We start from the raw sequence: 10,000 nt of genomic DNA, 5'->3' as shown, positions 1-10,000 counted from the left end.
CCCAACCAGGGGGCCTGGGGAGCCTCCTCCTGCGGGGATGGGGAACCAGGGGCCTGGGGAACATTTTCAACACTTTGGGGCATTTTTAAACACTTTGCTCTTTTTCCCCCTCTCCCAACCAGGGGGCCTGGGGAGCCTCCTCCTGCGGGGATGGGGAACCAGGGGCCTGGGGAACATTTTCAACACTTTGGGGCATTTTTAAACACTTTGCTCTTTTTCCCCCTCTCCCAACCAGGGGGCCTGGGGAGCCTCCTCCTGCGGGGATGGGGAACCAGGGGCCTGGGGAACATTTTCAACACTTTGGGGCATTTTTAAACACTTTGGTCTTTTTCCCCCCTCTCCCAACCAGGGGGCCTGGGGAGCCTCCTCCTGCGGGGATGGGGAACCAGGGGCCTGGGGAACATTTTCAACACTTTGGGGCATTTTTAAACACTTTGCTCTTTTTCCCCCTCTCCCAACCAGGGGGCCTGGGGAGCCTCCTCCTGCGGGGATGGGGAACCAGGGGCCTGGGGAACATTTTCAACACTTTGGGGCATTTTTAAACACTTTGCTCTTTTTCCCCCTCTCCCAACCAGGGGGCCTTGGGAGCCTCCTCCTGCGGGGATGGGGAACCAGGGGCCTGGGGAACATTTTCAACACTTTGGGGCATTTTTAAACACTTTGCTCTTTTTCCCCCTCTCCCAACCAGGGGGCCTGGGGAGCCTCCTCCTGCGGGGATGGGGAACCAGGGGCCTGGGGAACATTTTCAACACTTTGGGGCATTTTTAAACACTTTGCTCTTTTTCCCCCTCTCCCAACCAGGGGGCCTGGGGAGCCTCCTCCTGCGGGGATGGGGAACCAGGGGCCTGGGGAACATTTTCAACACTTTGGGGCATTTTTAAACACTTTGCTCTTTTTCCCCCTCTCCCAACCAGGGGGCCTTGGGAGCCTCCTCCTGCGGGGATGGGGAACCAGGGGCCTGGGGAACATTTTCAACACTTTGGGGCATTTTTAAACACTTTGCTCTTTTTCCCCCTCTCCCAACCAGGGGGCCTGGGGAGCCTCCTCCTGCGGGGATGGGGAACCAGGGGCCTGGGGAACATTATTCAACACTTTGGGGCATTTTTAAACACTTTGCTCTTTTTCCCCCTCTCCCAACCAGGGGGCCTGGGGAGCCTCCTCCTGCGGGCATGGAGAACCAGGGGGCCTGGGGAGCCTCCTCCTGCGGGGATGGAGAACCAGGGGGCCTGGGGAGCCTCCTCCTGCGGGGATGGAGAACCAGGGGGCCTGGGGAGCCTCCTCCTGCGGGGATGGAGAACCAGGGGCCTGGGGAGCCTCCTCCTGCGGGGATGGAGAACCAGGGGGCCTGGGGAGCCTCCTCCTGCGGGCATGGAGAACCAGGGGGCCTGGGGAGCCTCCTCCTGCGGGGATGGGGAACCAGGGGGCCTGGGGAGCCTCCTCCTGCGGTGATGGAGAACCAGGGGGCCTGGGGAGCCTCCTCCTGCGGGCATGGAGAACCAGGGGGCCTGGGGAGCCTCCTCCTGCGGGGATGGAGAACCAGGGCGCCTGGGGAGCCTCCTCCTGCGGGGATGGAGAACCAGGGGCCTGGGGAGCCTCCTCCTGCGGGGATGGAGAACCAAGGGGCCTGGGGAGCCTCCTCCTGCGGGCATGGAGAACATGGGGGCCTGGGGAGCCTCCTCCTGCGGGGATGGAGAACCAGGGGGCCTGGGGAGCCTCCTCCTGCGGGGATGGAGAACCAGGGGGCCTGGGGAGCCTCCTCCTGCGGGCATGGAGAACCAGGGGGCCTGGGGAGCCTCCTCCTGCGGGGATGGAGAACCAGGGGGCCTGGGGAGCCTCCTCCTGCGGTCATGGGGAACCAGGGGCCTGGGGAGCCTCCTCCTGCGGGCATGGAGAACCAGGGGGCCTGGGGAGCCTCCTCCTGCGGGGATGGGGAACCAGGGGGCCTGGGGAGCCTCCTCCTGCACCAGGGGGCCTGGGGAGCCTCCTCCTGCGGGGATGGGGAACCAGGGGGCCTGGGGAGCCTCCTCCTGCGGTGATGGGGAACCATGGGGCCTGGGGAGCCTCCTCCTGCGGGGATGGGGAACCAGGGGGCCTGGGGAGCCTCCTCCTGCGGGGATGGGGAACCAGGGGCCTGGGGAGCCTCCTCCTGCACCAGGGGGCCTGGGGAGCCTCCTCCTGCGGGGATGGGGAACCAGGGGGCCTGGGGAGCCTCCTCCTGCGGGGATGGGGAACCAGGGGCCTGGGGAGCCTCCTCCTGCACCAGGGGGCCTGGGGAGCCTCCTCCTGCGGGGATGGGGAACCAGGGGGCCTGGGGAGCCTCCTCCTGCGGGGATGGGGAACCAGGGGCCTGGGGAACATTTTCAACACTTTGGGGCATTTCACAAGCGCTTCCCTCGCTTACGGCCACACCACCCTGAATGAGCCCGATCTCGTCTGATCTCGGAAGCCAAGCAGGGTCGGGCCCAGTTAGTACTTGGATGGGAGACCGCCTGGGAATACTGGGTGCTGTACGGCGGCATTTGGGGCATTATTTGTGGGTCAGAAAGTGAGAAAAGTGACCTAAAATAGAACCGGGACTAGGCGGCAGTTCCCCCCACCAGGCGGCGGCATTTGGGGCATTATTTGTGGGTCAGAAAGTGAGAAAAGTGACCTAAAATAGAACCGGGACTAGGCGGCAGTTCCCCCCACCAGGCGGCGGCATTTGGGGCATTATTTGTGGGTCAGAAAGTGAGAAAAGTGACCTAAAATAGAACCGGGACTAGGCGGCAGTTCCCCCCACCAGGCGGCGGCATTTGGGGCATTATTTGTGGGTCAGAAAGTGAGAAAAGTGACCTAAAATAGAACCGGGACTAGGCGGCAGTTCCCCCCACCAGGCGGCGGCATTTGGGGCATTATTTGTGGGTCAGAAAGTGAGAAAAGTGACCTAAAATAGAACCGGGACTAGGCGGCAGTTCCCCCCACCAGGCGGCGGCATTTGGGGCATTATTTGTGGGTCAGAAAGTGAGAAAAGTGACCTAAAATAGAACCGGGACTAGGCGGCAGTTCCCCCCACCAGGCGGCGGCATTTGGGGCATTATTTGTGGGTCAGAAAGTGAGAAAAGTGACCTAAAATAGAACCGGGACTAGGCGGCAGTTCCCCCCACCAGGCGGCGGCATTTGGGGCATTATTTGTGGGTCAGAAAGTGAGAAAAGTGACCTAAAATAGAACCGGGACTAGGCGGCAGTTCCCCCCACCAGGCGGCGGCATTTGGGGCATTATTTGTGGGTCAGAAAGTGAGAAAAGTGACCTAAAATAGAACCGGGACTAGGCGGCAGTTCCCCCCACCAGGCGGCGGCATTTGGGGCATTATTTGTGGGTCAGAAAGTGAGAAAAGTGACCTAAAATAGAACCGGGACTAGGCGGCAGTTCCCCCCACCAGGCGGCGGCATTTGGGGCATTATTTGTGGGTCAGAAAGTGAGAAAAGTGACCTAAAATAGAACCGGGACTAGGCGGCAGTTCCCCCCACCAGGCGGCGGCATTTGGGGCATTATTTGTGGGTCAGAAAGTGAGAAAAGTGACCTAAAATAGAACCGGGACTAGGCGGCAGTTCCCCCCACCAGGCGGCGGCATTTGGGGCATTATTTGTGGGTCAGAAAGTGAGAAAAGTGACCTAAAATAGAACCGGGACTAGGCGGCAGTTCCCCCCACCAGGCGGCGGCATTTGGGGCATTATTTGTGGGTCAGAAAGTGAGAAAAGTGACCTAAAATAGAACCGGGACTAGGCGGCAGTTCCCCCCACCAGGCGGCGGCATTTGGGGCATTATTTGTGGGTCAGAAAGTGAGAAAAGTGACCTAAAATAGAACCGGGACTAGGCGGCAGTTCCCCCCACCAGGCGGCGGCATTTGGGGCATTATTTGTGGGTCAGAAAGTGAGAAAAGTGACCTAAAATAGAACCGGGACTAGGCGGCAGTTCCCCCACCAGGTGGCGGCATTTGGGGACCCGTAGTGTGGGCAGAAAACTCACCAAAGTGACTTAAAATAGAACCGGTGCAGGCGGCATGTTCCCCCACCAGATGGCGGCATTTGGGGACCCGTAGTGTGGGTAGAAAACTCACCAAAGTGACTTAAAATAGAACCGGTGCAGGCGGCATGTTCCCCCACCAGATGGCGGCATTTGGGGACCCGTAGTGTGGGTAGAAAACTCACCAAAGTGACTTAAAATAGAACCGGTGCAGGCGGCATGTTCCCCCACCAGATGGCGGCATTTGGGGACCCGTAGTGTGGGTAGAAAACTCACCAAAGTGACTTAAAATAGAACCGGTGCAGGCGGCATGTTCCCCCACCAGATGGCGGCATTTGGGGACCCGTAGTGTGGGCAGAAAACTCACCAAAGTGACTTAAAATAGAACCGGTGCAGGCGGCATGTTCCCCCACCAGATGGCGGCATTTGGGGACCCGTAGTGTGGGCAGAAAACTCACCAAAGTGACTTAAAATAGAACCGGTGCAGGCGGCATGTTCCCCCACCAGATGGCGGCATTTGGGGACCCGTAGTGTGGGTAGAAAATTCACCAAAGTGACTTAAAATAGAACCGGTGCAGGCGGCATGTTCCCCCACCAGATGGCGGCATTTGGGGACCCGTAGTGTGGGCAGAAAACTCACCAAAGTGACTTAAAATAGAACCGGTGCAGGCGGCATGTTCCCCCACCAGATGGCGGCATTTGGGGACCCGTAGTGTGGGCAGAAAACTCACCAAAGTGACTTAAAATAGAACCGGTGCAGGCGGCATGTTCCCCCACCAGATGGCGGCATTTGGGGACCTGCAGTGTGGGTAGAAAACTCACCAAAGTGTCCTAAAATAGAACCGGGACCAGGGGGCCTCTTCCCCCACCAGGTGGCGGGCTTGGGGGGCTTGGTTTCCGGGTAGAAAACTCACCAAAGTGTCCTAAAATAGAACCAGGACCAGGGGGCATGTTCCCCCACCAGGCGGCGGGCTTGGGGGGCTTGGTTTGCGGGTAGAAAACTCACCAAAGTGTCCTAAAATAGAACCGGGAACAGGGGGCCTCTTCCCCCACCAGGCGGCGGGCTTGGGGGGCTTGGTTTGCGGGTAGAAAACTCACCAAAGTGACCTAAAATAGAACCGGGCTAGGCGGCATGTTCCCCCACCAGGCGGCGGGCTTGGGGGGCTTGGTTTGCGGGTAGAAAACTCACCAAAGTGTCCTAAAATAGAACCGGGACCAGGGGGCATGTTCCCCCACCAGGCGGCGGGCTTGGGGGGCTTGGTTTGCGGGTAGAAAACTCACCAAAGTGTCCTAAAATAGAACCGGGACCAGGGGGCATGTTCCCCCACCAGGCGGCGGGCTTGGGGGGCTTGGTTTGCGGGTAGAAAACTCACCAAAGTGTCCTAAAATAGAACCGGGACCAGGGGGCATGTTCCCCCACCAGGCGGCGGGCTTGGGGGGCTTGGTTTGCGGGTAGAAAACTCACCAAAGTGTCCTAAAATAGAACCGGGACCAGGGGGCCTCTTCCCCCACCAGGCGGCGGGCTTGGGGGGCTTGGTTTGCGGGTAGAAAACTCACCAAAGTGACCTAAAATAGAACCGGGCCAGGCGGCATGCTCCCCCACCAGGCGGCGGGCTTGGGGGGCTTGGTTTGCGGGTAGAAAACTCACCAAAGTATCGGCAAAATAGAACCAGGGAAGGGGGGGATGTCGGTCACAAGGTGCCCGAGTCAGAGAACCAGGAAAACGGACATAAATCCAGAAAACCTCGGTGTCTGACTGCTCCTCAAAAAGTGGTCTTTTTGATGTCACGAGCGCAACCACCTAGAGGTTAATGGGGAGGGATGGTGTGAGCGCAAACGGATTTTTCCTAAGTGTGACTGCTCCTCAAAAAGTGGTCTTTTTGATGTCACGAGCGCAACCACCTAGAGGTTAATGGGGAGGGATGGTGTGAGCGCAAACGGATTTTTCCTAAGTGTGACTGCTCCTCAAAAAGTGGTCTTTTTGATGTCACGAGCGCAACCACCTAGAGGTTAATAGGGAGCGAGTACAACAGGGGAGGGAGTGAATGGGCTCGGACTGTGGCCGAGCCTGGTGCCTCAAAATCGGACAAGGTTGGACTGGAAGCCCGCTGAGAACTCTGGTTCTTTTGCCAGACGAAACGAATTTTTTCCGAGTGTGACTGCTCTGCAAAAAGTGGTCTTTTTGATGTCACGAGCGCAACCACCTAGAGGTTAATGGGGAGGGAGTGGAAAAAACGACAAAGTGTTGAGCTCCGGACCGGGATGGCGGGCGACTCGAGCGGTCATGCCCGACTTTGAGACACTTTGTCGCGGTCATGCGAGCGACCTCCACTGCTCCCCGGAGGTGCCCCGGACCGGGTTGGCGGGTGACTCGAGCGGTCGTGCCCGACTTTGAGACACTTTGTCGCGGTCATGCGGGCGTCCTCCGCCGGTCCCCGGAGGTGCCCCGGACCGGGTTGGCGGGTGACTCAAGCGGTCATGCCCGACTTTGAGACACTTTGCCGCGGTCATGCGGGCGTCCTCCGCCGGTCCCTGGAGGTGCCCCGGACCGGGTTGGCGGGTGACTCGAGCGGTCGTGCCCGACTTTGAGACACTTTGTCGCGGTCATGCGGGCGTCCTCCGCCGGTCCCTGGAGGTGCCCCGGACCGGGTTGGCGGGTGACTCGAGCGGTCGTGCCCGACTTTGAGACACTTTGTCGCGGTCATGCGGGCGTCCTCCGCCGGTCCCCGGAGGTGCCCCGGACCGGGTTGGCGGGTGACTCGAGCGGTCATGCCCGACTTTGAGACACTTTGTCGCGGTCATGCGGGCCTCCTCCGCCGGTCCCTGGAGGTGCCCCGGACCGGGTTGGCGGGTGACTCGAGCGGTCATGCCCGACTTTGAGACACTTTGTCGCGGTCATGCGGGCGTCCTCCGCCGGTCCCTGGAGGTGCCCCGGACCGGGTTGGCGGGTGACTCGAGCGGTCGTGCCCGACTTTGAGACACTTTGTCGCGGTCATGCGAGCGACCTCCGCCGGTCCCCGGAGGTGCCCCGGACCGGGTTGGCGGGTGACTCGAACGGTCGTGCCCGACTTTGAGACACTTTGTCGCGGTCATGCGGGCGTCCTCCGCCGGTCCCTGGAGGTGCCCCGGACCGGGTTGGCGGGTGACTCGAGCGGTCGTGCCCGACTTTGAGACACTTTGTCGCGGTCATGCGGGCGTCCTCCGCCGGTCCCTGGAGGTGCCCCGGACCGGGTTGGCGGGTGACTCGAGCGGTCATGCCCGACTTTGAGACACTTTGTCGCGGTCATGCGGGCGTCCTCCGCCGGTCCCTGGAGGTTCCCCGGACCGGGTCGGCGGGTGACTCAAGCGGTCATGCCCGACTTTGAGACACTTTGCCGCGGTCATGCGGGCGACCTCCGCCGGTCCCTGGAGGTGCCCCGGACCGGGTTGGCGGGTGACTCAAGCGGTCATGCCCGACTTTGAGACACTTTGCCGCGGTCATGCGGGCGACCTCCGCCGGTCCCTGTAGGTGTCCCGGACCGGGTTGGCGGGTGACTCGAGCGGTCATGCCCGACTTTGAGACACTTTGTCGCGGTCATGCGGGCGTCCTCCGCCGGTCCCTGGAGGTGCCCCGGACCGGGTTGGCGGGTGACTCAAGCGGTCATGCCCGACTTTGAGACACTTTGCCGCGGTCATGCGGGCGACCTCCGCCGGTCCCTGGAGGTGCCCCGGACCGGGTTGGCGGGTGACTCAAGCGGTCCTGCCCGACTTTGAGACACTTTGCCGCGGTCATGCGGGCGACCTCCGCCGGTCCCTGGAGGTGCCCCGGACCGGGTTGGCGGGTGACTCGAGCGGTCGTGCCCGACTTTGAGACACTTTGCCGCGGTCATGCGGGCGACCTCCGCCGGTCCCTGGATGTCGGGCTCCAGTGAGGTCGGCGGGGGAAGGCTCGGGCTGAGGCCGACTTCGGTGCCTCAAAGTCGGACAAGGTTGGATTGGAAGTCCGCTGTGTTGAGGACCAGTGGCATTCGGCGGTGGAACGCTCAGAACTTGGCCGACATCGGTGCCTCAACGTCGGACAAGGTTGGAGTGGATGACCGCTGATAACTCTGGTTCTTTTGCCAGACGAAAGAAATTTTTCCCGAGTGTGACTGCTCTGAAAAAAGTGGTCTTTTTGATGTCACGAGCGCAACCACCTAGAGGTTAATAGGGAGGCACCATAACAGGAGAGGGAGTGAAAAGGCTCGGACGGTGGCCGAGCCTGGTGCCTCAAAATCGGACAAGGTTGGAGTGGATGACCGCTGAAAACTCTGGTTCTTTTGCCAGACGAAAGAAATTTTTTCCGAGTGTGACTGCTCTGAAAAAAGTGGTCTTTTTGATGTCACGAGCGCAACCACCTAGAGGTTAATAGGGAGGCACCATAACAGGAGAGGGAGTGAAAAGGCTCGGACGGTGGCCGAGCGTGGTGCCTCAAAATCGGACAAGGTTGGAGTGGATGACCGCTGAAAACTCTGGTTCTTTTGCCAGACGAAAGAATTTTTTTCCGAGTGTGACTGCTCTGAAAAAAGTGGTCTTTTTGATGTCACGAGCGCAACCACCTAGAGGTTAATAGGGAGGCACCATAACAGGAGAGGGAGTGAAAAGGCTCGGACGGTGGCCGAGCCTGGTGCCTCAAAATCGGACAAGGTTGGAGTGGATGACCGCTGAAAACTCTGGTTCTTTTGCCAGACGAAAGAAATTTTTCCCGAGTGTGACTGCTCTGCAAAAAGTGGTCTTTTTGATGTCACGAGCGCAACCACCTAGAGGTTAATAGGGAGGCACCATAACAGGAGAGGGAGTGAAAAGGCTCGGAGGGTGGCCGAGCCTGGTGCCTCAAAATCGGACAAGGTTGGAGTGGATGACCGCTGAAAACTCTGGTTCTTTTGCCAGACGAAAGAAATTTTTCCCGAGTGTGACTGCTCTGCAAAAAGTGGTCTTTTTGATGTCACGAGCGCAACCACCTAGAGGTTAATAGGGAGGCACCACAACAGGAGAGGGAGTGAAAAGGCTCGGAGGGTGGCCGAGCCTGGTGCCTCAAAATCGGACAAGGTTGGAGTGAATGACCGCTGAACACTCTGGTTCTTTTGCCAGACGAAAGAAATTTTTTCCGAGTGTGACTGCTCTGCAAAAAGTGGTCTTTTTGATGTCACGAGCGCAACCACCTAGAGGTTAATAGGGAGGCACCATAACAGGAGAGGGAGTGAAAAGGCTCGGAGGGTGGCCGAGCCTGGTGCCTCAAAATCGGACAAGGTTGGAGTGGATGGCCGCTGAAAACTCTGGTTCTTTTGCCTGACGAAAGAAATTTTTTCCGAGTGTGACTGCTCTGCAAAAAGTGGTCTTTTTGATGTCACGAGCGCAACCACCTAGAGGTTAATAGGGAGGCACCATAACAGGAGAGGGAAGGAAAAGGCTCGGAGGGTGGCCGAGCCTGGTGCCTCAAAATCGGACAAGGTTGGAGTGGATGACCGCTGAAAACTCTGGTTCTTTTGCCTGACGAAAGAAATTTTTTCCGAGTGTGACTGCTCTGCAAAAAGTGGTCTTTTTGATGTCACGAGCGCAACCACCTAGAGGTTAGTAGGGAGGCACCATAACAGGAGAGGGAGTGAAAAGGCTCGGAGGGTGGCCGAGCCTGGTGCCTCAAAGTCGGACAAGGTTGGAGTGGATGGCCGCGGAGAACTCTGGTTCTTTTGCCTGACGAAAGAAATTTTTTCCGAGTGTGACTGCTCCTCAAAAAGTGGTCTTTTTGATGTCACGAGCGCAACCACCTAGAGGTTAATAGGGAGGCACCATAACAGGAGAGGGAGTGAAAAGGCTCGGAGGGTGGCCGAGCCTGGTGCCTCAAAGTCGGACAAGGTTGGAGTGGATGGCCGCGGAGAACTCTGGTTCTTTTGCCTGACGAAAGAAATTTTTTCCGAGTGTGACTGCTCTGCAAAAAGTGGTCTTTTTGATGTCACGAGCGCAACCACCTAGAGGTTAATA

General features: G+C 59.0%; 1 pseudogene; it reads left to right on the top strand.

Moving 5' to 3' along the window:
- The first annotated feature begins 2,395 nt into the window (after positions 1-2,395).
- On the top strand, positions 2,396-2,514 carry LOC148058768 (5S ribosomal RNA; annotated as a pseudogene).
- Positions 2,515-10,000: the final 7,486 nt, after the last annotated feature.

The sequence above is a fragment of the Callionymus lyra genome, unplaced genomic scaffold, assembly GCF_982586985.1.
Source record: "Callionymus lyra unplaced genomic scaffold, fCalLyr1.hap1.1 HAP1_SCAFFOLD_48, whole genome shotgun sequence".
In the NCBI taxonomy this organism is placed as follows: domain Eukaryota; kingdom Metazoa; phylum Chordata; class Actinopteri; order Syngnathiformes; family Callionymidae; genus Callionymus; species Callionymus lyra.
Note: the sequence above shows the minus strand (reverse complement) of the source record. Positions and strands in the feature narration are given on the sequence as shown.